Here is a 27,286-nt window from a genome sequence, read left to right as displayed (position 1 = left end):
GCATCACCACTTCCTCATATCAGGGAGATCATATGATAGTTGTCTTTCTCTGCTTGACTTATTTCGCTAAGATGGACATTGGGGAGGGTATGTGCTTTGGTGAGTGCTGTGAAGTGTGTAAACCTGGTGATTCACAGACCTGTACCCCTGGGGATAAAAATATATGTTTATAAAAAATTAAAAATTAAAAAAAAACCCAACTATAGTAGTCAAGACAGTGTGGTATTGGTGAAAAAAATAGACAGATCAAAAGAACTACTAATCTTTGACAAAGGAGCAAATGATATTCAATGGAGCAAAAGAGTCTTTTCAACAAATGGTGCTGGAACAACTGAAAAAATCCACATGCAAAAAGATGAATACAGGCATGGACTTTATACTCTTCACAAAAGTGAACTTAAAATGGATAATAAACCTAAATATAAAATAAAAACCATAAAACTCTTGGAAGATAATATAGGACAAAACCTACATGGCCTTGGGCATGACAGTGACTTTTTTAGGTGCAATACTAAAGGCACAGTTTATGAAAAATAATTGATAAGCTGAACTTAATTAAAATAAAAAACTTCTGCTCTGCAAAAGACCCATGTTAACAACACTAGAAGACAAGCTACAAATGGGAAGAAAATATTTGCAAAAGACTTGTCTGATACAGGACTGTTATTCAAATTACAAGAACTTTTGGGGCGCCTGGGTGGCTCAGAGGGTTGAGTCTCTGCCTTTGGCTCGGGTCATGATCTCAAGTCCTGGGATCGAGCCCCGTGTCCAGCTCTCTGCTCAGCAGGGAGCCTGCTTCCCCCTCTCTCTGCCTGCCTCTCTGCGTACTTGTGATCTCTCTCTCTGTCAAATAAGTAAATAAACTCTTAAAAAAAAAATTACAAGAACTTTTAAAATTTGAGTTAACTCAGTTTCAAAATGGGCCAAAAACTTAACACATCTCACCAAAAGAGAGATAAAGATGGCAAATCAGCATATGAAAAGATACTCCACATTGTATGTCATCAGGGAAATGCAAATTTAAACAACTATGAACTACAAATACACACCTATCAAAATGACCCTTATCTGAAGTGTCAACATCAAATGCTGACAAGGATGTGGAGCAACAGGAACTCTCAGTGCTAGTGGGAATGGAAAATGGTATAGTCACTTTTGGAAGACAGTTTTGCAGTTTCTTATAAAACTAAACATCCTCTTACTGTACAATCCAGAAATCATGCTGCTTGATCTATACCAAAAGGAGTTAAAAACTTATGTTCACCCCCAAACCTGTAAACAGACATTTGTACCAGTTTTATTCATATTTGTCAAAATCTGGAAGCAACAAAGTATCCTTCAGTAGGTAAGTGACTAAATTAACTGTGTTACATCCAGACAGTAGATTTTAACCATGGAAACTTCTAGCTCTATCTCTATTTGTAATAAACTTCATTCAAAGTTAAAAAAAAAAAATCAAGCTATAAAGAAACATGGAGAAAAATTAAATGCATATTACTAAATGATCAAAGCTGACCAGAAAAGGCTATATACTACATGATTCCTCAACTATATAAATTCTGAAAAAGGCAAAACTATGAAGACTATAAAAGTATCAGTGGTCACCAGGATTTACGGGAAAGGAAGGGATGAACAGGTAGAGTGCAGAAAAATTTTAGGGAAGTGAATTTCTCTGTGTAATATCATGATGTTGGATACATGTCATTATACAGTTGTCTAATCCTCTAGATGTGCAATACAAAGAATGAACCCTAATGTGAGCTATAGACTTCAGACAATTACAGTGTCTGAGTGTAGCTTAATTATAACAAAAGTACCATTTGGTGAGGAATGTTTACAAAAGGTGAGACTATTTCTGGGGGCAGGGGATATATGGAAAATGTCCACACTTTCCTCTTAATTTTGCTGCGAATCTAAAATTGCCCCAAAACCAAAAAGTCTTTAAATAAACAAATTCCCCCAAAGATGAAAATAGAGATAGGAAGAAATAAACTAAATCTAGGAAAAAGTCAGAATAAAATGTATACCATACAAAATCCATGCATTTGTTAGAGGTAAGGCAGATATTTAGTTCTGAGCTTCACAGTAATTGATGAGAAGAACAGGCCATCTATATTACATGATACATAATATTCACAATGTAGAAGTGGACCAATTACAACTATGTCTTTAATATTTCTAAGTGCAATTATTCAGCATTGGAAATTGAGGAAGAAATGAAATTAAATGCAACTCTGTTTTTTTTTGTGTTTTTTTTCCCTTTTATTTATGTATTTAAAAAATTAAAATTTTTATTTAAATTCTAGTTAGTTTGAACATACAGTGCATTGTTAGTTTCAGGTGCCCAACATAGTCATTCAGCACTTCCATACTACCACCTAGGACTCATACAACAAGTGCAGTCCTTAATCCCCATCACCTCTTTCACCCATCCCCTGACCCACCTCCCCTCTGGTAACCATCAGTTTGCTCTCTATACTTAAGAGTCTGTCTCTTGGTTTGCCTTTCTCTTTTTTTCTCTATGATCATTTGTTTTGTTGCTTAAATTCCGCACATGAGTGAAATCACATAGTATTTGTCTTTCTCTGACTGACTTATTTCCCTAAGCATAATCCTCTCTGGCTCCATGTTGTTGCAAATGACAAGAGTTCATTCTTTTTGATGGCTGAGTAATACTCCATTGGATATATAGACTATAACATCTTCTTTATCTATTAATCATTTGGTGGACATTTGGTCTGTTCCATAAATTGGCTATTGTAGATAATGCTGCTATAAACATCAGGGTGCATGTATCCGCTGGAAGTAGTGTTTTTGTATTCTTTGGGTAAATACCTAGTAGTGCAATTGCTGGATCATAGGGTAGCTGTATTTTTAACTTTTTGAGGAAACTTCCTACTGCTTTCCAGAGTGGCTGTACCAGTCTGCATTGCCATCAGTAGCATTCTCCACATCCTCTTCAATACCTGTTGTTTGTTGTACGGTTGATTTCAGCCATTCTGACAGCTGTGAGGTGAGATCTCTTTGGATTTTAATTGTAGTACCTTTTTAATATTTCCAGAGAGGTTTTTATTGTTCTACAACATTTTTACATTGCTATTTTACATGCTAATCTTTTATTCCTCTTCCATCTTTTATGTTCCACATATTTTTCTTACCTTTCCTTATTTCCCTCCATTTCTACTCACTAGTAAAGAGCCAAAAAGATTAGAAAGGCAAGTTCAGCATAGGAAGATATTTGGTCAGGATTAATAGATGGGAATAATTCTAACTACGATTTTCTCCTCCAAAATATATTTCGATACGTGACATTTCATGCTACTCATCATCTAAAATGCTTCAGTAGTTAATGAACTTCCCTATTTCATAGATTTATCAGATACCATACTAATTAGAATTAACATATCACTTATTCATCAGTACATATACCAAGAGAAGTGTTTGTATCATAAACAGCAATTATTTACTAACAAGTTTAGAAATATATCACCAGCATATTTTCAAAAGTTTTTGAATATGTGCTAACGTGTCACTCTGCTTCATGGCTTTTCATAGGATAATCACCACATTTTACTGTAAAAATAATCCTGGATTTTAGCTTCAGGAGTCAGCTCTTCATTGCAAATCATTTTTTTTTAAATGTATGCTTACCAAATGCCAGTACTGGCTACTACCAGAGAGGATAAGGGTGACCAGAGTGGTCGTTGCTAGAACATGAAGACAGATTAGCTGTTATGTGCCAATAATATACATCACTATTGGGTATGTTTGTGTGTCTATTCCAGTGTATCAGTCTGGAGGCAATAAGGTGCTAAGGACACCGTGAGGACCTGAGAAGGAGGCAGCTGGTCAGAAAATTGGACATTCTCTAATACAAATTTTAGTAGCATGGAAGATTCTCAGAGATCCACTGTGGAGTGAGGACTTGAATAGGAATTTGGATATTAAAACACACAAACAGTACAAAAATGTCTCTTCTCTTTCTGTGTCATATATTCAAGCAGGTAATTATTTTTAACAGTCTATAAAAACAGCGAAAAAGTCTTTGGTTGAGGAGCTGAAAGGATTAACCCTTTCTAGCTCTGTTGATGTCTCTTATTTTTTAATTAGGGTTGCAGTTTTCGATAAGGCACTTAGAGGCAAAATTATGTTAGAAGTAGTTGATGGTTAAGAGCCTCAGGAAGAGTCTACTTTATGATCTCCTGTCATGAAGGAAGTAAGAAAAAGTTGAGATGCTGTAATAACCCAAGTGGTTTGGAGGGAATGACCCTAAAAGAATGGCTCTTAGTCATATTCCCATGCATTCTCATTCAGCATTAGGTGTGAGCCAGTGGGAAGACTTCTGAATCCCTAAAGCCTCCATCAGGAAAAAAAAAGAAGTGAAGAGAAAAGAGTAAAGGAGAGAATAGCAAAAGCGGAATATGGTAGATATACTCTGAGATGGCCCCTAGTGATCCCCGAGTCCTGGTATTTGCAGCCTAATGCAGTCCCCTCCCCTTGACAGTGGTCTGCACTTAAGACATACTTCCAGTGAAAAGACTACAGCAGAAGGAATGGAAAGTCATTTCTGAGTTAGATTATAAAACATGTAGTTTCTGTCTTGGGCACCCTCATTCCTTCTCTCTCTCAGAGCCCTCGCTCTGGAAGAAGCCTCTTTCGTGTTGCAAGTAGTCCTATGGAGAGTCCCATAGGCATATGGCAAGACATTGATATCTTTGGCCACTGGCCAGTGAGGACCTGAGCCCTGCCAAAAGCCATGTGAATGTGCTTGGAAGAGGATACTCTCCCTTTCAAGCCTGTAGATGACTCCAGCTCTGCTTACACCTTAACTGCAGCCTTGTGGGATACCCTGGGCCAGTCTCCTATATATCTATATCTATATCTATATCTATATCTCTGTATCTCTGTATCTATCTATCTATCTATCTATCTATCTCTCTATCTCCACATCTATCTGTATTTATCTATCTAGGGATCTATATCATCTATTATCATTTACTGATCTAATCATCTATTACCTATTTATCATATATCATCTAGATTTATTACAGGAATTGGCTCACATAGTTGTGGAGGCTGAGAAGTCCCACAATCTATCCTCTGCAGGCTAGAGACCCAGGAAAACGGGGTGTAATTCAGTCTATGTCTGAAGGCTTAGGGGCTGATGGTTTTAAATCCTGGTCTGGATCTGAAAGCCTGAGAAACAGGAGCACCAATGTCCAAAGGCAGGTGAAGATAGATGTCTCAGTTCAAGCAGACAGTGAATTCACCCTTCTTTTACCTTTTTGTCTTTTTGTTCTGTTGTTTTATCTACAAAATTATGTGTTATACTTTTAGGTTTTAAAAAACGAGTATTTTTTTGTAGGCTTGTTTGCATGCTGCTCCTTTGAAACCTGAGCCTTTTAGTCATACCAAACTTTCCCTGCCTCTTAGTTATGCGTCACTCATCAGTCTGCATTATCAGTCAGTCTTTTGAGGGAATTATGAAATTTGTAATAAATTTCATTGTTACAATCCATTACGCTTGTCTGTGAGTTTAATATGCTCTCACACATCAGCCACTGGCTCGCTTGCTTTTCATTGGTTTTTCTCTGCTCCCTTTTATATATATGTAATTAGTAATGCACTAGTTAATGTATACAAAGCACTATCTGTGTTAGTTTTATTGTTACTTCATCCCTCACAACTGGCATCACTTTTATGAAATGACTCCAACGCTTGTTAAGTCACATCTTCCTCTGTCCTCGCCTTGTTCCAGGAAGAAGAAATCTGCAGTGTTTTACTTTCTCTGCCAACTCAGAACCTAGCTATATGGGGTAGGAACATTTTTGGTTTTAGAAAAGAAATAAGGATTTAATGCCTTTCTGACATTTATTTGGATAACCTTTTTCATCATTGTGCCTCAAAAGTCTGGGGCAAGCTTTTTCCAATGTGTTGGATCATGAAAACAGGAAATAAGAATAGATTTTCACATATTTTTAAGTGAAATAACCACCAAATAACTACATGGTTCACTGCCTTTGGTTATGTTCACAGACGAAACCAGGCTTTTTATGGCAAACCAGTTTGTCTATTCTGCCTTTCATGCTGAGCTCATTGTTTCTGCGGGAGAAAGGAGTTCCTCAAAGTTGTGGGATGCTCTGCATCCAGAGTCTTCTCAACCTTTTCTGTGCATTTGCATTCTGAAATACTCTTAAGAACAGTTCTGCCAAATAATTAAGTGAAAAATAATTTAAATCTGGTCACCAAAATATCTGGCTGTTAGGAATGGCATTTTATTGGTGGCTGTAAATTACACAGTAATAACTCTGAGTTTAGTCTCAACAACTGGTTACAAAAAGATTAATTTAACCCAGAATTTAAATATTTCAGTATTGGAATTTTCTCAACTGTGTTTTCTTTCATGCAGTTTTAGAGTCTGCATGACAGTGGTTTCATAAGACAAGGTATGTCAATTAAAGGGAAGCTAGTTTGTTGTTTTTTTCTGAAACCAAGTTTTTTTGACAGCATTAAATGCAACATCTTCCAGCATCTTCACGGAAGCATCTGGACTATGGTTATAGATGAACATTTCTCATTTCATTGTCTGAGTACAAAGCCATTTATAGGGCGACTTATCACATAAACACCCCTTGGCATCTTATAATAGAAATCAATAACACAGCAAAAAAGAAGACAGATGTGATTTAACCATATGCTATACTAAAAGAAAATAAAAGATATCCTGTGAACTTCTTAAAACCTTCTGTATACTATTATTTACCTTGTGCTGATGCCTGATGTATACACTTAATAATTGTTAGCCTTTGGCAAGAGGAGAATAAAATATTTGTTTTTTTCTTTTTTTTAATAAAAAATGAAATTAAATAAGGCACTAGAAAGAAAATAATCATTTTTGGATTCATGAAACATTTTCAAATTTCCTACCATTTTTCAATGCACCGCCACTCACTAAAGTAGAAGAAATGCTTTCAAGACATGAAAGGAGGTGAGAGAGAGAGAGAGAGAGAGAGAGAGAGGTCCGCTTATCAAGAAGTAGAGTTGAGGAGGAAGCAGACAATTATTGTCTGTTCTGAAGTGTGGCCTAGGTTGGGAGATATATGGACAAGTGGGGGCAAGCTGATTATTCTAGAAAGGGAAGGTTTAAAGTGGGGCAGGAGTGACCAGGAGCTGACAGGATCAATCCAACTGATACTCTGGACGAGGGTAAGACCCCAACACTGAAAAGAGAGGAATGCTGTCCCCGCAACAGTCAGGGCCATACCACCTGCACAGTGTGGCTCAGCCAGAGGGTGGCTGAGGCAGAGATGGCACTGGAGACCCTTGAACATCTGGAGTAACCTCAAGAGGCAGCCATCATTGAGAAAAGAAGTCTAAATGGCAGACAGGTTAATATGCTTGGCTTGAAGAGAGGAATTCAGAGCAGCCAAATTTGGAGAAGACACATGAAGACCTGATACGACCTTCTGACCCAGAGCGGCTGGAGCAGAAGAAAAAGCATGGAGGGATGTGGGGGCCCCAGGACTGAGTTATGGTAGTGTTAGCACCACAGAGACTGGCAGTTTTCTCCTAACAGTCCCTCAAGGACACCATAGGTCATTATTCTATCTACCTTGAGGACAAAGCTACAAAGTCTAGTAGCTAGACCAGCCCTCATAAATAATTCTTGTTATAGCTGTTGCAGAAGTCCCTGGTTTAGAGACAGGAAACACCTGATTTGTGTTTTATGGTAAGAGAAAACCAGTCAAGCACCCCATCAGCTCTGACTGATACTCTCTTTTCCATTTCACAGCTTTTCCTTCTACCTCAGATATCCATCCCTTCACTTCTTCATTTTTTTTTTTTATTTTTTAGTATCAGAATCACACATTCAGAGGTTGTCAAGCCAATTTTTTGCTTTTAGCACATTTAGCATTTATTCTTATAATTCATATTTACTTTTGAAATTTTATTAAAAGAAAAAGAAGAAAACTTTAAAAGTATTATTATTTTAAATTTATAAAGTAAAAAGTCCCAATCTCACTCGTGGCTTGTAATTTTACATTTACTTCCAGATGTTAGCAGGGGTAATTTTTCCCTTGGCTTCAGCTCTTTGGAGCATGATACTTTCTGGATAAAGGATTGAGAAGCCGAGACTGGTCTCCTTTTATTCTATTTTATATTTTACATCTTTATTGAGCTATAACTCATATACCACAAAGTTTACCCCCTCCTTTTTTTTTTTTTTTAAAGATTTTATTGATTTGAGAGAGAGAGCAAGAGAACACAAGCGCCTGCATGGAGGGGAGGGGCAGGGGGAGAAACAGACACCCTGCTGAGCAGGGATCCTGATACGGGGCCTGATCTCAAGCCCTGGGATCATGACCTGAGCTGAAGTGCTCAGATGCTCAACCAGTTGAGCCACTCAGGTACCCCGTATTTACCCCTCTAAAGGGTACTGTTATTTCAGTGATTTCTAAATGTATCACAAAGTTGTATAACTATCTCCACTATCTACTTACAGAAAATTTTGATCACCCCCCAAACCACTATCTACTTTCAGAAAATTTTGATCACTCCCCCCAAATTAACCTCATGCCCATTAACTAATTTCTCTCTCCCCAGCCGCTGGCAACCACTAATCTATTTTCCGTTTCTCTGGATTTTCCTATTCTGTGATTTCATGTAAATGGGATCATACACTATGTAATCTGTTATTTTGTGTCTCCTTTCTTTGATTTAACATAACTTTTTCAGGGTTCATCCATGTTTTAGCAAGTATCAGTCCTCATTCATTTCTATGGCTGGATAATACTCCATTGGTTGGATATAACACATTTTATTTATCCATTTGTTGGCTCATGCTTATTTGGATTGTTTCTGCCTTTGGCTATTATCAATAATGCTTCTATGGACATTCTTGGACATATATATGTGTGTGTGTGTGTGTGTTTATACACACTTTTTTTTTTTTGGTGGATATGTATTTTCATTTATCTTGGAAATAACCTGTCCTAGTTTGCTAGGGCAGATCAGGTGACTTACATACTGGAAGTTTATGTTCTCACAGTTCTGGAAGCTAGGTAATCAATATCAAGGTGTTTGCTTTTCAGTTTCTTCTGAGGCTTCTCCTCCTGGACTCTTTCACAGCCTTCTTCTTCTGTCTTCACATGTTCTTCCCTCAGTCAGTATGTTGTCTGTGTCCTAATCACTTCTTATAAGGACACTAGTCAGATTGGAACCTGCCCTAAAGACTTCATTTTACCTTAGTTATCTCTTTGAAGACCTTGTCTCCAAATATTATTACATTCTGAGGTACTAGGAGTTAGGACTTCAACATATGAATTTCGAGGAGACACAGTTCAGCCCATAGCACATACTTAGGAGGGAAATTTGGGGTCATATGGTAACTCTGGTCAACCTTCTGAGAAAGTGTCAGTTTTCACAGCAGCTGCACTGTTTTACATTCACACCTGCAATGCAGAAGGGTTCCAGTTTCTCCACACCCTCATGCGTACTTGTTATCTGTGTTTTTGATTACCGCCATTCACAGGAGGTAAATTTCTGAAGTGTATCTTTTTTTTTGAGTTTTCCATTTACCCATATTTTTGTTTCCTCTCACATTGTTCTTCTTGACTACGTCTCTAACATCATTTCTATGGATATACTTTGTATATCTTAAGGGCTTAAGTATTTTCACTAGACAGGTCATATCAAAATAGGTTAGGGAGGGCTATAAAAGTTTGATGAGTTGCATAATTTATTATCAATATTATCAATAAAATAAGGCACAGATACCATAAAAATATATTTCTCAGAAAACAATCTGGATGAGTGATTTTAGGTTATTTACATATTACTCATCCTAAATTTGAAAACATCCTGCATTGTTGATATATATAAAGTTGATATATATATATATATATATATATATATATATATATGAAGCACTTGCCACTTTCTCCTTTCAATAATGCATCTTTGCTTATTGAAACACATCACAGTCAGTGTAAAGATACTATCCCGGCTGGATAGTATGTTGGGAAGTCTGTATACCACTGCAATCTTTCTTCCAGAAAGACACTTATTGGGGAACAAGTTGGTTACACAAATTAGAAATCCCTTATGTATACCTACTTGCATTCCAATGAAAAATTTCTGAATTTAGTTTTTCAGTTAATTTATTGTTTTTCTGGAAGAACAGAGTACCTTCATATAATTGCATTCAAGAATATTCATTTCTTGCAATAGTCAACAAAGAAACCATTAAAACTCACATGAAAGTATTCTACAAAGAGCTATAAGTGGAAATGATCTTTCTTTTTGCCAGGTGTCTGGGAAAGGAGTTTACATTTTGCCTGAAGCCAATTCTTTTCTAATGTCTTCTTAATATCTTTGAAACTTACATCAATGCAAAAACAAATAAACTGATAATGTTATTCTAAACACTGAGGTCTCATTTCTGCCGAAACGATTTTTTTTTCTTTTTTTATGGCAAATTTATTCAATATAAGGTTTTTTCTTGGGTGGATCTTATTGGGTTGGTCACACCCAGAAGTTCAGCCCAAATGTCATCTCCTCTGCAAAGCTTTTGTGGATGCTCTCAGCAGAATCCCATGCCCCTCTCCTGTGTGCCCTGTCTGTCTCCTGCCATAGCATCATCACCATCAGCTGTAAGGTTCTGCATGTGTCTTTCCTTCCATTTGGCTCAGTGGTTCTCCAGGATGATAACCCATCAGTACCACCTAGAGAGCTTTTCAAATACCTACTCCCTCTGGGATCCTGAGACAGGAAGAGCTACATTGTGTTCCAAACTGAACAGACTCCTCTTAGCTCCTCAGTGTTAGACCCTGAGGTAGTTTGTTAAAATCTGGGAGCAGAAAGGATGCCATTCTCCACCATGATGTTTAGATGGATCTTCCTTTCTTGACTCTTTTACTCTCTGCCAGTCTTGGTGGTTTGGCTCTGCTAAAAGAGATAGTGGCTGTTTGTATTTGAAAAACTTCCCAATTCTGCATTTCATAGGAGGTGGGTATAAGATAAGAAAGAAGTCTTAGTTGAAAACACATTTTATTAGAAAAAAATAAAGAATAGAGAGAGTTTTTATTGAACACATGTGTTATGTTCTAGATAATTTGTTAATTTAGTTTAATTCTCCCCATAGCTCCACAAAGCATGTATTATTATTCCTGACTTGAAGGATGAAATATCCTCAGAGAAATTGAGCAGATTGCTTGAGATTATACACTAGTAAGTAACAGAACTGGGATTAGGCAAGTCTTTCTGCTCCTACACAGCTTTTCTCAATGTTCATTTTTTTAATGTTTGTGTTTTTACATTATTATTTTTATTTTTTATTATTTATGTTAATACAAATTATTCAAATCAAATAAATGATGTAAGTACATAAATACTAATATAAATATTAACACGTCATGCTAATTTTAACTTACTAATGCTATTTTTTATATTTGTATCAGGATTGGCAAAAAAAAAAAAAATTAACACCCATTGCCATCCCAGACCAAAGCTGAGTCGCTGCTGTTGTATCATGTGGTGATTTTCAAATTGACAATTGCTTTAGTAATTGTCATGCCATGAGCATGGCAGCTGGTGTGTGTCTCTTTGTACATGTGTGTGCATGCATGAGCTGAATGTGTATGGTGAGGGGTCTGGTTCTTCCTTGGTGCACAGTTCAGTCCTTGTTCAGAGTCTGATGTGAGCAGAAGACTCCTGTGTCTTCCTGACATTAGTTTCACTTATTCTCTCAAATTAACCCCTTTAGTTTAAGGCATCAATACTCTAACTGTGGTATGTTTCCTGCTTTTGGGTGCATTTTGGTGTGCCTGGGAGAAGCTTCTGCCTAGACATGGCATATCTATCAGAGATTTGTTAAAATGAACATGCTAAATTATGGAGGGTCAGGGCATGGGGACCAGGGGATGGGGACAAAGAGTTATTACATTCATAGGTGTGAACACATGCAAACAGTGTTTGGTAAGAACTGGATTGGAGTCAGGGGACCCTTGTAGATAAATAAGTATCAACTAAGACATCACACCAAGAATGTCTACATCTTTATAACAACTATTCATAACAAATTTCATTCACAGGTGTTAGTCTTTCTGGAGATTCTCTGGGGATAGGAGGCTTGGACAACATATAAAATGAAAGATCCCTGAAGAAGAGGTGGCAGACTGCTCTGGATGAGTGTTTCAAACTATCCATTGTGAAGAAGAACTTATTTTTTCCCAATTTGTTCTAGACCAACACTGGTGTCTGTTCATACCAGATGTGACAATGTCAAAGTGGCTTAAACCCTGTTCAGTGAGATGTGTGCACTGATTATGCACTTGAACATCAGACAATGTCAGATTGCTCTACAAGCATCTAAATGCTCACTTCCAATTTCAGTGCTAATCTTTTCAGGGGATATATAAATGTTAACAAACTGGTGCCAGTCTATGGACCACACTTCAAGTAATGATGCTGCGGACAAGCCTTACCTACTGCACAGTTGCACGCAAGGCCAGCACTGCCAGTGATGTTATGAGGTTGTAGACACTCTTGATAACAATGCCGTAGGTGATGCTTATATATGTCCATGGCTCTCCTAACTCATGATAATCCTTGTATCACATTGTATTGTTCAAGTGGTAATGATCTCTTGGCCACTTTATATCTTAGTGCATAGATATATGATACAGAAAGGGAGCTTTTCTGGCCTGAAGTGTGACTCCCTTGTGTAGAAATACACGAATAGCATAGCTGCAACAGCAGTTAGGGTCATTGCCCGTATCTGTATATACCACAGTCAATAGACTGGGCAATTTGCAAAAATGAGAAGAATGGTGGTTACTTCCAGGAACAAAAGCCATAGCTGGTGACCGAGAACAGAGAAAATGGTGCTGCCAAGGCTGAAGACATGGGGGAAAGAATAGAAATGTTTAAAAGGGCTATAAAATTTTGTTCCTTTTCCCCATTTTCCTACAAAATCATCTTCCTTCTCTTTAAGGGATAGTTGGAGTTTATTTTTAGAATTTTTCAAGTGCCCATTCCTGGAGATATTTATTTCAGATTGAGGGATAAGAGGTTTTGACAGGGAACAGAGGTTATTCAAATAGAGTTAAAGTTGAGAGTGTATTTACTTGATCTTAGTAGTTAATTTCATCAGCATGAGTAGTCCATGCTTTATTATTTGGGTGACTGTATTCTTTCATTCGCCATAAGATTCATCCCTTGAGTGTTCCAGTGCTCAGATCATTATGAAGAAAGGGATTTCGGGTACCCTTTTCCCTCTCTAACTTTTCTGTTTGTGGAATGTATATTGTAGAGGTTGTTGGACCTCTTCATTTGGGCATTTTGTGTCAGAAGTAAATATCTGTGGGATGATGAAATTGAGTGGATTTATTGGTAATTAAGTTCTGGTGTAGGAAATGTTCAGGTTGAGACAGCAGGTCTGGTGATTAAGGTAAACATTGGATCGTCAGTGTGATACCACGAAACTCCAAAGCATGTTCCATAGCCATGTGTTTTATTGCTAAGCAGAGTCTCTCCTTGGTCTGCAGGCCGGTGCACATACAGTCTGTAGGCTGTTCCACCTCTCACTTCTCCCAGTCCAGTTATTTTAACATCTGTGTGTACTTTGTAAGACAGGCATGGAAACAAGATAAGGAAAAATTGGAAATGGCAACACTGCTTCTTTCAGGAAATAATTTTTGGCAATGAGTGCTACAAATTGCAACTCTCTGTTGATGTTGTGACACTACAGAAGATGAAAATCCCTGTGCTCCAAGTAACTATCATTTGATTAGTCGTGGCTTCTAAGGAAGTGGGCATAAAAGACAAAACAAAATTCTCTAAAATGCGGTGGATTTTTAACATTCAGATCATCATTTGAAAATTGATCTCCTTTTTTTGACAAAAAGTATCTCTTAAAAATATTTATTACACTTTTATTTGAGGTACCTGGAGAATCAAGAACCTCGAACTGAGGTGGCAGCTTAAGATGTGCAAGTCAATATTTAGGTAGCCTTGAGCCACAGCTTGTGACCTGGAAAGCAGAGTGTGCAAGTACTGAATGCATGCAACAGAGACTCACAGTGGATGCTCCACCAAGGACCAGCAAGAAATGAGAGTGAGACGAGATGGAGAATTAGGGAGAGAAACATTTTTGGAGAATTCCCTATGCTAAACTTGAGGCATTGTGGCAAATCCACTATGCTGAATACTGCCCTAGAACTCTCCTCATCCTTCGAGAGTAATGGAAAAAGGCTGTTAGTCTTAAAATATTTCCTTGGCTTCTTTTGTTGGCAGTTACTGTATTTCATTCAATCTGAGTTGCCATCAGTTATAAGGGAGAGCTTATTTTATTTCCACTAAGAAAGAAAAAAAACTACTTCTGATTAAACTATGACACAATCATGCCTTCTCATTGAGATTTTCTGTTTTATGCCTTTTGTAAGAGGTTTTTTTTTTTTTTTTGTACTTTAATTAATTGGTCACACCAGCCTCTCATTACTTTGAAATATCTTTTTATCCATTCTAGGGGTGCATCCATTTATCCTGCTTTCAGTTGCACTGCTTGGTAAGTGTTGGGCAGTCCTTTTGTGCATATCTCAGTAATAAAATTTAAAGAAAGCTTTATCTTCTCATAGATTCTGTCTTCCCTTAATTTCCATAAAACTTTGTTTTCTAAGAAAATATGTCTGAGTATAAATCTGAAGGAAACAAAATCACTACTGTGCAGAGAAACTTGAAGCTCTGTTCATTTCAGCATTATTTATAATAGCTAACATATGGAAACAAGCTAAATGTCCATTGATGGGTGAATGGATAAAGAAAATGTGATATGTATATGTGATATATATTTCTATGTGTGGTGTGTGCGCACATGCATGTGTGTGATATGTATGTAATACACACACACAGGGAAAAAATAGGGAAATCCCTCTCTTTGCAACAACATGGATGATTTTTAAGGGCATTATGCTAAGCGGATAAGTCAGACAGATAAAGACAAGTACTGTATGAGCTCCCTTGTAAGTGGAACCTGAAAAAAACAAACTCATAGAAACAGAGATCAGATTTGTGGTTGGCAGAGGTAGAAGATGGGGGTGATGAAAAAAATGCGTAAAGGTGGTCAAAAAGATACAAACTTAGGCAATATAAATAAATTCTGCAGGTCTAATGTATAACATGATGATTATAGGTAACAATACTATATTGTATATTTGAAAATTACTAGGAGAGTATCATTATGTTAAGCTTCTGCAGTGTTACACATCAATTACATCTTAATAAAACTGGGAAAAAATTTAAAAAAATTAAAAAAAAATCCTGTCAGTTCCCCTACCACCAAAGCTATGCCCCACTATTCTGTTTCCAAGCCTTTCTGCTTAAACGGTAGACTTGTGATTCATTACTGAATGTTTTCAGTGGATGTAAAACTCACAATATTAGCAAAAATGAACACTGCTCAGTTAAATTGGCAGTTGACCCACTCTGATGAAGTTTAAGCCCTCACAGCCAAGCCAACCACAGGTAGACATCATCTGTGAGACATGTTCAACTATCAGAGAAGTATCAATATTAAAAAAATATATTTTAGAATTGATTAACATGACTGAGTAAATTCAGTGGGACCCTAAACTCTAAATATTATGTATACCTAATATATTTATAATCAGCTGTGACTCTATTTGAAGAACTGATTCACTAATACATTATGTAATGGAAGGGTGTGAGTATCAAATCAAGTGAATTCAGGCAAGAACTGAATCAGAAGGATGGCTGTTTGCTGTGCTGTATATTTTCAGATTCCTTAATTCCTTATATAATATAAGCTTTACTCAAAAGGACATTTTTACTTTGGTTTTGTTTACTTGTATGTGGTAATGTTTATCCATATTAAGATAAGTGGCAAAACAGAACAATTTTGAATCATTCCACTGTTATAATAAAAATAATATATTTGTACAAAGATTGGAAATCTTTGTAGCACAAAAAAGTTAAAGAAAAAAATTACTTTCAAGTCTGCCATCCTGAGGGGGCCTGGGTGGCTCAGTGGGTTAAAGCCTATGGCTCGGCTCAGGTCATGATCTCAGGGTCCTGGAATTGAGCCCCGCGCCCAGCTCTCTGCTTAGCAGGGAGCCTGCTTCCCTTCCTCTCTCTCTGCCTGCCTCTCTGCCTGCTTGTGATCTCTGTCTGTCAAATGAACAAATAAAATCTTTTTAAAAAAGTCTGCCATCCTGCAATAAAAGCAGCCTCTACCATCTTATGATAAAGGGTATTCAACACACATTTTGCATAAGACACTTGGTTTTTGTCTTGGGGATTTTCCAATGAGTGAAACATCATTCTTGGTCCCAGTGGAAGGAGTTGTGTAGGGAGTATATGAATTTCCTAAATAGCTACACCAGATTACTTGTTCTGAGTGTCATGATGGAGGTAATGAACACCAAAGAGTTTGGAGAAGGAAGTTTACATAAGATTTGAGGCAGTTCAGTGAGAAAACATTCTGCGGAGGATATAATATCTGGTTTAAATCGTCCCAAGTAGGGTGTTCAGGTTTGTGTGAAGGATGCAGGCATTTCAGAAGGAGGGAGATGTGTAATCAGCAAAGGAGTTCAGTCAGTATATTAGAGGAGTCATTAATTGATTATAAAGGCTCCAGCTTTTCCTGGGCATGTGGTAGGATTCGCCCATAGAATTTGAGTGTGGTCATGTGGCGGATTTACACAAGTGAAATTTTAAGGACAATTGCATGCTTCCTCACATTCTTCCTTAATAATGTTTGCAATGGTGACTGTTCTGTTGGCCTACATTCCTGATTGTCTATGACCAGCAGAGCCTTGTGACCAGTCCATGGTGGACATGATAAGAGAAAAAAGCAAAGCTTATCTGATTTAATCCACTGAGATCTTGGAGGACTGTCTATAACTGCAACATAACCTACGTTAACATATGAAGACAAAGAAGAAGATATAAGGTTTAAAAAGGTTAAAAAAAATAGGGTAGTATCATTCAGTGCTTGAATATCATAAAGGTATATGGCTGTCTGGATTTTGCATTATAAGCCATATAGAGTCAATAGTGTTTTGTTATTTCTTTTGTTTTGTTTTTAATAGGAAAATGCCATCATCGGGTATACATATTGGAAGGATTTGTTTTACAGTGTTCTGTAGAGTGGGTTGGAGGAAGTACAAAAACCAAGTGAGAACATTGTCGCTCTCGCCAGCAAGAACGACCAGGAGACCTCAGCGAAGCAAGCTTTATTTCTGCGTAGCTGTTGGGATCTCTCTCTCCCCTGCCCGTGCATGTCTATATATACCAAGGTTGCACAACCAATCACTTGCAGCCACATAGATACAAAATCCTAAGTTCCGCCTACTGGCTCGCATCCAGCCGCCATCTTAATGGCGTGTTTAATTTCGGGCTTCGAAAAAGTCGTGCGGCGCCCGGGGCCCCCTCGTGGGCCCAGCCGGAGCAGCTCCGCACCGTCGCCACCCGGTGGCGGCGACGGTTTGAGGCAGCGGCGTCTGAGGCAACGAGCGGGCACGGCGGAGCCTAGAAGCATCACCGCGCATGCGCTACAAGCCGCTCGGGCACCAACATCTCCCCCTTTTCTTTTATATTAGGCATGCAAGGCAGGAGATCGTGCCTGTCTTAGGTTGTCAGCTGCCATGAACATGCTTACCCGTCATCGGATAATTCCCCCTGGTTGGAGAACTCCTGGCTTAGGTTGCTATGTGCATGCAGCCAATCTTACCCGTCATTGACTACCGATCTAGCGCTGCCAGCCAGATTTGGGGAAATGTACCAGCTTCCAGTGCCATGCAAGCTTGTACTAGTGCCAACTGTTGCCTACATTGTTGTTTATGAAATGATGCAAAACGGCGGAACATAAGGATTTACAACAGATACCCAATCCCGTAATGGAGCTATGTCAATCTCATCTGCTTAACTCTTTCGACAGATTAGCAGCAATAGAAAGGTCATTATAGGCCACAGAGGTTATGCAAAGCCCAGAAAGTGATTGGATACATCCGGTCGTCAATAGCTTCTGGAGAATGTCCACTTGTTACAGATGTGGTGAGAGCTACAGCCGCTGCAGTTGCTGCAGCTGCGGAGGCTGCTACAGCCGCAATAATGGCTGCAGTGATCCCAAAGTCTCTTTTATGTCTTGAGAGCAATACAGGCGAATTGTTAGGATTTACAGAAATGGGCATGGGAATGAAAGTAGGTATACAGGAGGGAGGATGGCGGACTCATTCGTCAGTGGCATGGGGAATGGCCAGGCTTTCACTGTTGCCCATTGGTGCATCGGTTGAAGGGATGCTGGTGTCGCCAGGATCGCTATCAGGCCGAGCCTCAGGAGGGGGTGGGCCATGTTGATCGATTCTTCTAATCAGTCGCTCCGGGACCCAGATAGGCACTTGGGCATCCTGTGGAAAAAGACAAACAGAACCTCGGTGCCATCTTAGGACCGGGTCAGGGCCTCTCCATTGGCCCGTGAGTATATCCTTCCACTTTGCCTGGGCTAGAGTGCATTCGGTAACCGCCGCATGCCTGTCCGCTGCAGATGTACCATTATGGTCCAAGGACAAAAAATTTAAAATGTAAAGGGTGAGAGATGTAAAATTACGGGGTGACTTGTAGTCATCCCCTATTCCCCCTTTTCTTATTTTTTGTAAGCATCGTTTGAAGGTGCCATTGGTGCGTTCAATTATTCCTTGACCTTGTGGATTGTAATGTATACCTGTAGTATGGACTATACCAAATTGACTTAGGAATTGATGGATAGATTTTGATGTATATGCAGGTCCATTATCTGTCTTTATTTGTTTTGGGATACCCCAATCTGCGAAGCATCGTAGGCAGTGTGTGGTGACTTGTTTTGAATTCTCCCCCGTTGAGGGGAGTAGCCATTATGATACCCGAATAAGTGTCCACTGATATATGTACGTACTTTTGTTGCCCGAATTCAGGTACATGTGTGACATCCATTTGCCATAGGTGATTAGCTTGAAGGCCTTTGGGATTCACCCCTAAGGAAGGCTGAGGGAGTAATGTGGCACAATTCCCACAGGTCCTTACTATATCTCTTGCCTGTTCTTTGGTGATATGGAATCTATTATCTTAAGGTATTAGAATTCACATGCCATTTGCTATGGAACAGCTTCGCCTGTTCTAAGGTAGGGCAAATAAGTTGGAAATGACTATTGTGGTCTGCTAGAGCATTGCCCTCGGATAATGGTCCTGGTAGGCTCATATGGGCTCTGATGTGATCTATCTCTGGTGTTAGGACCATTCGGGTGGCTGCTCTGATATCGAGCCTTCCTGATCCAGAGGTTGCGCGCCTTTCTCCGAGGGAGGATACCATATCCTGGGCATTTGCGTTAGTGCCCCATAAATTTGTGTTGGGCCCTGGGGCGCGGGGCCCTGCTTTCCGTTTTTTGAGTAATTGGATTGAATCCAGTTATTCGGCGGCAGGGGATTTCCTTGAATATCTTTCTGGGACCTACATTCATTAGCCCAATGATTCCCTTTACGGCAACGAGGGCACAACCCAGGTGCGGGCTTGACTGGTCTAGGAGGGCCTTTACCCTTTGGACAATCCCTCTTAAGATGACCGTCCCTTCCACAAAGGAAACAAGCCTTGGAAGAACTCCTGGTTCCTCCATTGAAACTTCTTATCCCTTGGGCTACTGCTGCTGCCACAACTTGGACCTGAACAACTGTATCAGTGATGTCTCTACACACTTTGATATATGTAATCAGGTCCTTAGACTTCCAAGGGCGGATAGCCTCTTTACACCATTTATTTGCTTGTTCATAGGCTAATTGTTTAACAAGGGGCATTGCTTGGTCCACATCCCCAAATATGCACCTTGCTACTTGGAGCAGACGATCTACAAAGTCAGCATAGGGTTCATTAGGCCCCTGCAACACCTTGGAAAGTTGTCCCTGCAAATCACCAGAACCTTGTATGGTCTTCCAAGCCCTAGTGGCTGCAGCTGCTATCTGTACATACACCCCTGGGGGGTACCCAATCTGATTGTTTTGTCCCACAAATTGACCTCCTCCCATGAGCATGTCAATATTACAGTGGGGATTCCCTGACACGGCGTTACGCCGGGCAGTTTCTGAGCTACACTCTTGCCAAGCAGTTTTCCATATCAAGTATTGTCCACCAGACAGAGTTGCTTTCGCCATGTTAGTCCAATCGTCTGGGGTAAGGTTCATGCTACCGACTGTTTCCAAAAGTGAAAGTGTATAAGCAGCCTGTGGCCCATAAGTAGTGACTGCTTCCTTAAACTGTTTAATAAGTTTGAAGTCTAGTGGTTGATGAAACCTCTGTTGATTTTGATCTTCTAACACTGGGTATGCAAGAGGGGAGGGTTTAGTAAAGTCCGTAATGTCCCTCCATCCTGCATTTCTACATTCTGGACAACCGCATGCCCCTCGGGAGCATGAAGTGTTATATGGTGGCGGCCATTCTGCAGGTGGCGCTATAGGCCTACTACATTCAGGGGTAGGAATTCTTGACCTTCTGACAGAGGGCGCTAGGGAGTCATATTTTTTCCCAGCTTCTTTGTATGTCTTTCCCTTTAAAGGTTCGTTAGGGACTTCCTCTTTTAATTTTAAGTGTGTCATGGCTTCCCCAAGCTCATCTTCAGAGGAGCTCTCATCTGAATTTTCTCCCCCTCTGCTAGATCCTGCCTTAGAGGCTTCTCTGACCTGCTCCTCGATAACATTTTTAACCGTTTTATGGTTAGAGTCTAGCGGAGTGCTGTTAGCCTTAAGCACCTCCGTCAGCAATCCTCCCATCTTAGTAAACTTTGATCCCATTATTTTTTGTCCTATGCCTAGGAACCCTTTTACTTCTCGTCCTATACTTAGGAACTTTCTCACTTCTCGTCCTATACTTAGGAACTTTCTTATCTGAAATTTTGTGCACACTTACCGGATCGTTGCGTTCACTGAGAACTCCTCAGTGTAGGTTTCGGGTTTCCCGGGTTTCGGCACCACTTGTCGCTCTCGCCAGCAAGAACGACCAGGAGACCTCAGCGAAGCAAGCTTTATTTCTGCGTAGCTGTTGGGATCTCTCCCTCTCCCCCGCCCGTGCATGTCTATATATACCAAGGTTGCACAACCAATCACTTGCAGCCACATAGATACAAAATCCTAAGTTCCGCCTACTGGCTCGCATCCAGCCGCCATCTTAATGGCGTGTTTACTTTTGGGCACCAAAAAAGTCGTGTGGCGCCTGGGGCCCCCCCGTGGGCCCAGTCGGAGCAGCTCCGCACCGTCGCCACCTGGTGGTGGCGACGGTTTGAGGCAGCGGCGGCCGAGGCAACGAGCGGGCACGGTGGAGCCCAGAAGCATCACCGTGCATGTGCTACAAGCCGCTCGGGCACCGACAGAACATTAAATGGGAGATCACTGTAGCGGCCAAAGTGAGGGCATGGGTATTCCTAAGATTGCAACAGTGGGAAGAGAGAGTAAGAGACCTTGTAGAAATAATACAGAGGTCAAGATGAAGAGATTTGTAGACAAAGTGGTCATCAGGTGACACTGTTGTTACTCATTGAATTGTGTCTCCTCAAAATAGATCTCCTTATGTTCTAACCTCCTGTACCTCTGGATGTAACTTTATTTGGGAATAAGGTCTTTACAGAGGAAATCAATTTAAAATGATGTTATTATGGTGTATCGACATCCAGTATGACTGGTGTCCTTATAAAAGGGAAATTTGACATAGAGACAGCCATACGCAGAGGAGAGATGACATGAAGAGTCTGAGAGAAGATGGTTGGCTTCAAGCCAAAGAGAGAGGACTTGACAGATGTTTTCCTCCCAGTCCTCAAAAGGAACCATCCCTGGAACACCTAGATTTCAGCCTCTGGCTTCCAGAAATGTGAGGTAATAAATTTCTGTTTCAGCCACCTAGTTTTTGGTTCTTGGTTACAGCAACCCTAGCACACGAATATAGCTATTAAAGTATTTTTAAATGCGAATCTCTTCCATCTTTGAAGATTTCAGACATCCCCTTCCCCTTATGTATACTTCCATTATTATCTAAATTAAATGAGAATCACAGGAGTAACTTTCTGCTCCTCAGTGTATAGACTGAGTCCATCATTCCATTCAATTTGCATTTTATCCTCTGCCTCCCTTCTCATATTAGAAAGGTAGTAAATCTTAGCATTTTTTTTTCTAACACAAGTCCTACCTTGAAATATGGAGTAAAAGGGTTACATTTTTAAAACTCCAGACAGCCCAGAATTCTGCTTAATTGAAAAAGGCCCTTTGGTGTGATGGATATAGTCTTTAATTTAATATCTAGCTCCATTGAAATCTCTTACAATCAGCTTTTGAGTTAAAGGCATCAAGGTAAAAGACTGCCAGGCCTTCACAGATTTCCTATCTAATAGTAATGGCCTGTGTGCTAGAGATTTCCACTTGCTATTCTACTTGGTATTCTCTTCTGAAGTGCAGAAGGTGTGATCTGAGAAAATCTTTATAGGAAATACAGGGCTAAAGATATGTGATATTCATAAACTCTTATATACCAAATTTTAATGCCCAGCAGTTGATAGACCATTGCCCTTTGAAATAATATTTATTATTTAACCACACTTTGAAAGTCCTACACTAGGAATATATAAATCATTCTTTGTAATCTTAATTTGGTCCTGGAAGATTCAATTTCTTTTATTTTACAATATGGCTATTGAATCAAACTGGAATGGAAAAGTTGGCTCAGTAAATTCTCCAATTAAGATTTTATCCAAGCCTTGATTCAGTAACTCAGTTTTTTCACTCATTCATAGTATGGATACAAAACCTCAGTTTTAAAATGCTTATCTGGATTTATATTACAAGATTTTGGGATATGTACTAGTTTTATTCAAAGAATGAACTGAGAGACAGCCTTGAGAGAACTGAAATTTACATAGTAAACTGTTTTATTTTCTCAGTCAATGCTACTGGCAATGATGAAAAGTGAGCCCGATTATGCTACTCCTGAATATTAGGTATACTGAAAGCCTGGTCTAACAATTCTTGACATATAAGATTTAGTAAAGAGAACATGTTTACAAAATCACATCCACAAAATATTTTCAATTTATGTAATTTGTAACCAAACTTTTTAAAAAAAAATATTTATTTTTTGAATTTCTTTTCAGTGTTCCAGAATTCATTGTTTATGTACCACACCCAGTGTTCCATGCAATACGTGCCCTCCATAATACCCACCACCAGGATCACTCAACCTCTCACCTCCCGCCCCTCCTTAGCCCTCAGATTGTTTTTCAGAGTCCATAGTCTCTCATGGTTCGTCTCCCCCTCCAATTTCCCTCAACTCCCTTCTCCTCTCCATCTCCCTGTGTCTTCCATGTTATTTCTTATGCTCCACAAATAAGTGAAACCATACAATAATTGATTCTCTCTGCTTGACGTATTTCTCTCAGCATAATCTCTTCCAGTCCTGTCCATGTTGATACAAAAGTTGGGTATTCATCCTTTCTAATGGAGGCATAATACTCCATAGTGTATACGGACCACATCTTCCTTACCCATTCGTCCGTTGAAGAGCATCTTGGTTCTTTCCACAGTTTGGTGACTGTGGCCATTGCTGCTATGAACATTGGGGTACAGATGGCCCTTCTTTTAACCACATCTCTAGCTTTAGGGTAAATACCCAGTAGTGCAATTGCAGGGTCATAGGGAAGCTCTATTTTTAATTTCTTTAAGAATCTCCACACTGTTCTCCAAAGTCACTGTACGAACTTGCATTCCCACCAACAGTGTAAGAGGGTTTCCCTTTCTTAACATCCTCTCCAACACACTTTGCTTACTGTCCTGTTAATTTTGGCCATTCTAACTGGCATAAGGTGGTATCTCAATGTACCCAGACTCTTCTGAGGGTGTTTCACATATATGATGGACTGAAGGATAACATCATTAATGCTTCGGACATTTAATAGGGCCCTATGAATAAAACAATATTTTAAATACTATGGATTCAAAGACAAAAAAGACAATGTCACTGTCACATTGTTTGAGGAGATATGTGTGTAAATGAATGATAAAGATATAATATGCATAAACACACACATTTTGTAAACTATTGGTCCTGCTTGTATCTGGTGTATCAATAGATTTAAGGTTACACTTTATTTACTTTCTAAGAATGGTTAGATTACTTCATTTAGAAAATCTGGAAGTGGGGTACCGGGGTGGCTCAGTGGGTTGAACCTCTGCCTTCAGCCCAGGTTATGATCTTAGGGTCCTGGGACTGAGCCCCGCTTCAGGCTCTCTGTTCAGCAGGGAGCCTGCTTTCCCCCGCCCCCGCCTGTCTCTCTGCCTGCTTGTGACTCTGTCTGTCAAATAAATAAAATCCTTAAAAATTTTTTGGAGGGATATTCTAGGCAAAAGAAACAGGATAAACCAAGGGTCTAAAGTCTAGAAGCATGGGGAAAATCTGGGGCCCAGCACAAGTCAGATGTGGTTAGAGAAAGAACCAGTTGTGTAAGGAATACATCATACAGCTAAAAGCAGGTCTGAGCAGGCTCTTCATCCAAGCAACAAGAAGCTGGGGGATTATGAAGCTAATGAGAAACAGATATTGAATCCAGTAGTTGACTGACTCTGCTGGCATGTGATTCTAGAGAAGAACAAACGTGGAGGTTGTGTTGAGCATGCATAATTATATCATTCCAGTTCTGCCTCTGCAGCTGATTATTTGGATCATTTTGGTCAATTCATTCACTGTCCATGCACATATCAAATGAAATGGCTGACTCAAAGGCTTTCTAAGCCTAGTTACAACTTAAAAGACAAGCTGGGGTTCTGACATGACCACGTTGGTTGTCACTTGATTCTAGAATCCATAGCACTTTATCAAATATGACACCAACTAAAGTGATGATAAGTATAGGTATTTGATATACATTCTGATATTATTTTCTTAGCATTTAAAGGACCTTGAGCTATTTATTTAAACCTCCCTTACTGTAGTGGACATTTAGCACACATTTGTAGATATACCTAGCATCATGTTAATGTTGCTCCTCTGTGAGACTTTTCCATCTTAGGAGTTCCATGGCCTCAGTGGAGGAACTAGGAACCCATTTTTCCACTTTCTTTGCAGCTGGGGTTTAGCACAGAGCCTTGACTCCATCATTCAGATGCATTCCTCTTGAAGAAAGAGGAATCCCTGTGGTGGAGACATCTATCTTTACAGAGCAGCAATTAGGTCTTGGCATAAGAATTCCTTACCCCACATCATTGATCCCAAAAGGAGGTATCATTTTTAAAAAATTTTCAGTGTTCTAAGATTCATTGTTTATGCACGACACCCAGTGCTCCATGCAATATGTGCCTTCCTTAATACCCACTACCAGGCTCACCCAACCTCCCACCCCCTCTCCTTCAAAACCCTCAGTTTGTTTCTTGGAGTCCACAGTCTCTCATGGTTCATCTCCCTCTCCAATTTACCCCAATTCACTTTTCCTTTCCTTCTCCTAATGTCCTCCATGTTATTCCTTATGCTCCAGAAGTAAGTGAAACCATATGATAATGGGCTTTCTCTGCTTGACTTATTTCACTCAGCATAATTTCCTCCAGTTCTGTCCCTGTTGATACAAAAGTTGGGTATTCATACTTTCCGGTGGAGGCATAACACTCCATTGTATATATGGTCCATATCTTCTTTATCCATTTGTCTGTTGAAGGGCATCTTGGCTCTTTCCACAGTTTGGCAATTGTGGCCATTGCTGCTATGAACATTGGGGTACAGTTGGCCCTTCTTTTCACTACATCTGTATCGTTGGGGTAAATACCCTGTAGTGCAATTGCAGGGTCATAGGGTAGCTCTCTTTTGGCACCTTTGATGGCAACTGGGTTCCACTGCAGCCTCTGCATATGTGAATTGGGCATTAAGCTAGCTTATGGCTTCCACGTGCAGTTCTCGACCCTCTTAGAAAGTCTGTGTGCTACCTATATTGCTTCGGAAATTTCTGCTTAAACTAATTAGATGGGATTCTAGTCTTTATATCTACAAATTCTGATTCGGCAATCTGACTTCCTTCTTTTCTGACACCTCTTTTTGGCAAACTCCTTTTCTGCTAGATGGGCAGAGTTTTCCATCATGAGTTTGTGACAGAAGGCTATTTCTCTTGGAATAAATTAAAAAAAAAAAGTTTTTTCCAGTAATCTCTTGATGGTGCCCAAGGTGGCCAATCTCCAAATAAACCACCTTGGGAATGAGCAGTGAGTCAATCTGGCACTACTGGGGCTTCCCTCTGCCATCCCACCCTAAAAGCTATTGTGAACAAAGTGGGCCAAGAAAACAGTTACTGAAACTTAAAATCTCTTGATAGATTGAGTGATAGAGGAAGAGAGGAATCAGAAAGATAGGAAGAAAAGTGGCTCTGTCATGAGAACAAAAGTCAAAACTGGTTGGAGGAGAAGAAGGTGAAAAAAAGTATAATTGTCTGCCTAGACTTTGGAACAGGAAGAATTCTCTATGCTTCAGTGTGTCCCAGGTGCCACTGTGCCTTAAATCGTACCATTCAGTTACAATTTATTTTGATTAGTTATGGCTCTCTCCAGTTGTCTCCTTTACAATGGACATGTCAAGCACAGGTCACCCACCAAGTCATTAACAACTCCATGAGACAATGAGCCAGAGAGAGTCTCAAGATTCCCATTGCCTGTCTTGTATCCTTCCCTTGTAACCCCGACCTTCTCAGTTGTGCTCTCCATTCTTTCCCAGCTTTGTCCCTCCCCTCTTCCTGAAAAAATTGCTCTACCTATAATCTTCCACTTTGTTTTCACAAGCTTTCACAAAGATATTTCTTTTTTTTTAATTTTATTTTTTTTAATTTTTAATTTTTTTTAATTTTTTATTTTTTATAAACATATAATATATTTTTACCCCCAGGGGTACAGGTCTGTGTGAATCGCCAGGTTTACACACTTCACAGCACTCACCATAGCACATACCCCCCCCCCCATGTCCATAACCCCACCCCCCTTTTTCCAACCCTCCTCCCTCACAAAGATATTTCTAAAGATTCACAGATTCACATTCTCCATATAACTATAATGGGGATTTGCCTCTCCAAGGATGTGAAATCCTTAGGTAGGGAGACTTCTGATCTTTTCCTTTCCTATCAGCTATATCTGTCGCACCTCTGCTAGTTCTGTGGAGAGGCATATTCCGTTTGACTTTAACCTATTGTTCTTACAGTATATACTTTCACAGAGTGTCATGGGGTCCTAATGAAGCCTT

This window comes from Mustela nigripes, chromosome 12, assembly GCF_022355385.1.
Source record: "Mustela nigripes isolate SB6536 chromosome 12, MUSNIG.SB6536, whole genome shotgun sequence".
In the NCBI taxonomy this organism is placed as follows: Eukaryota; Metazoa; Chordata; class Mammalia; order Carnivora; family Mustelidae; genus Mustela; species Mustela nigripes.
Note: the sequence above shows the minus strand (reverse complement) of the source record.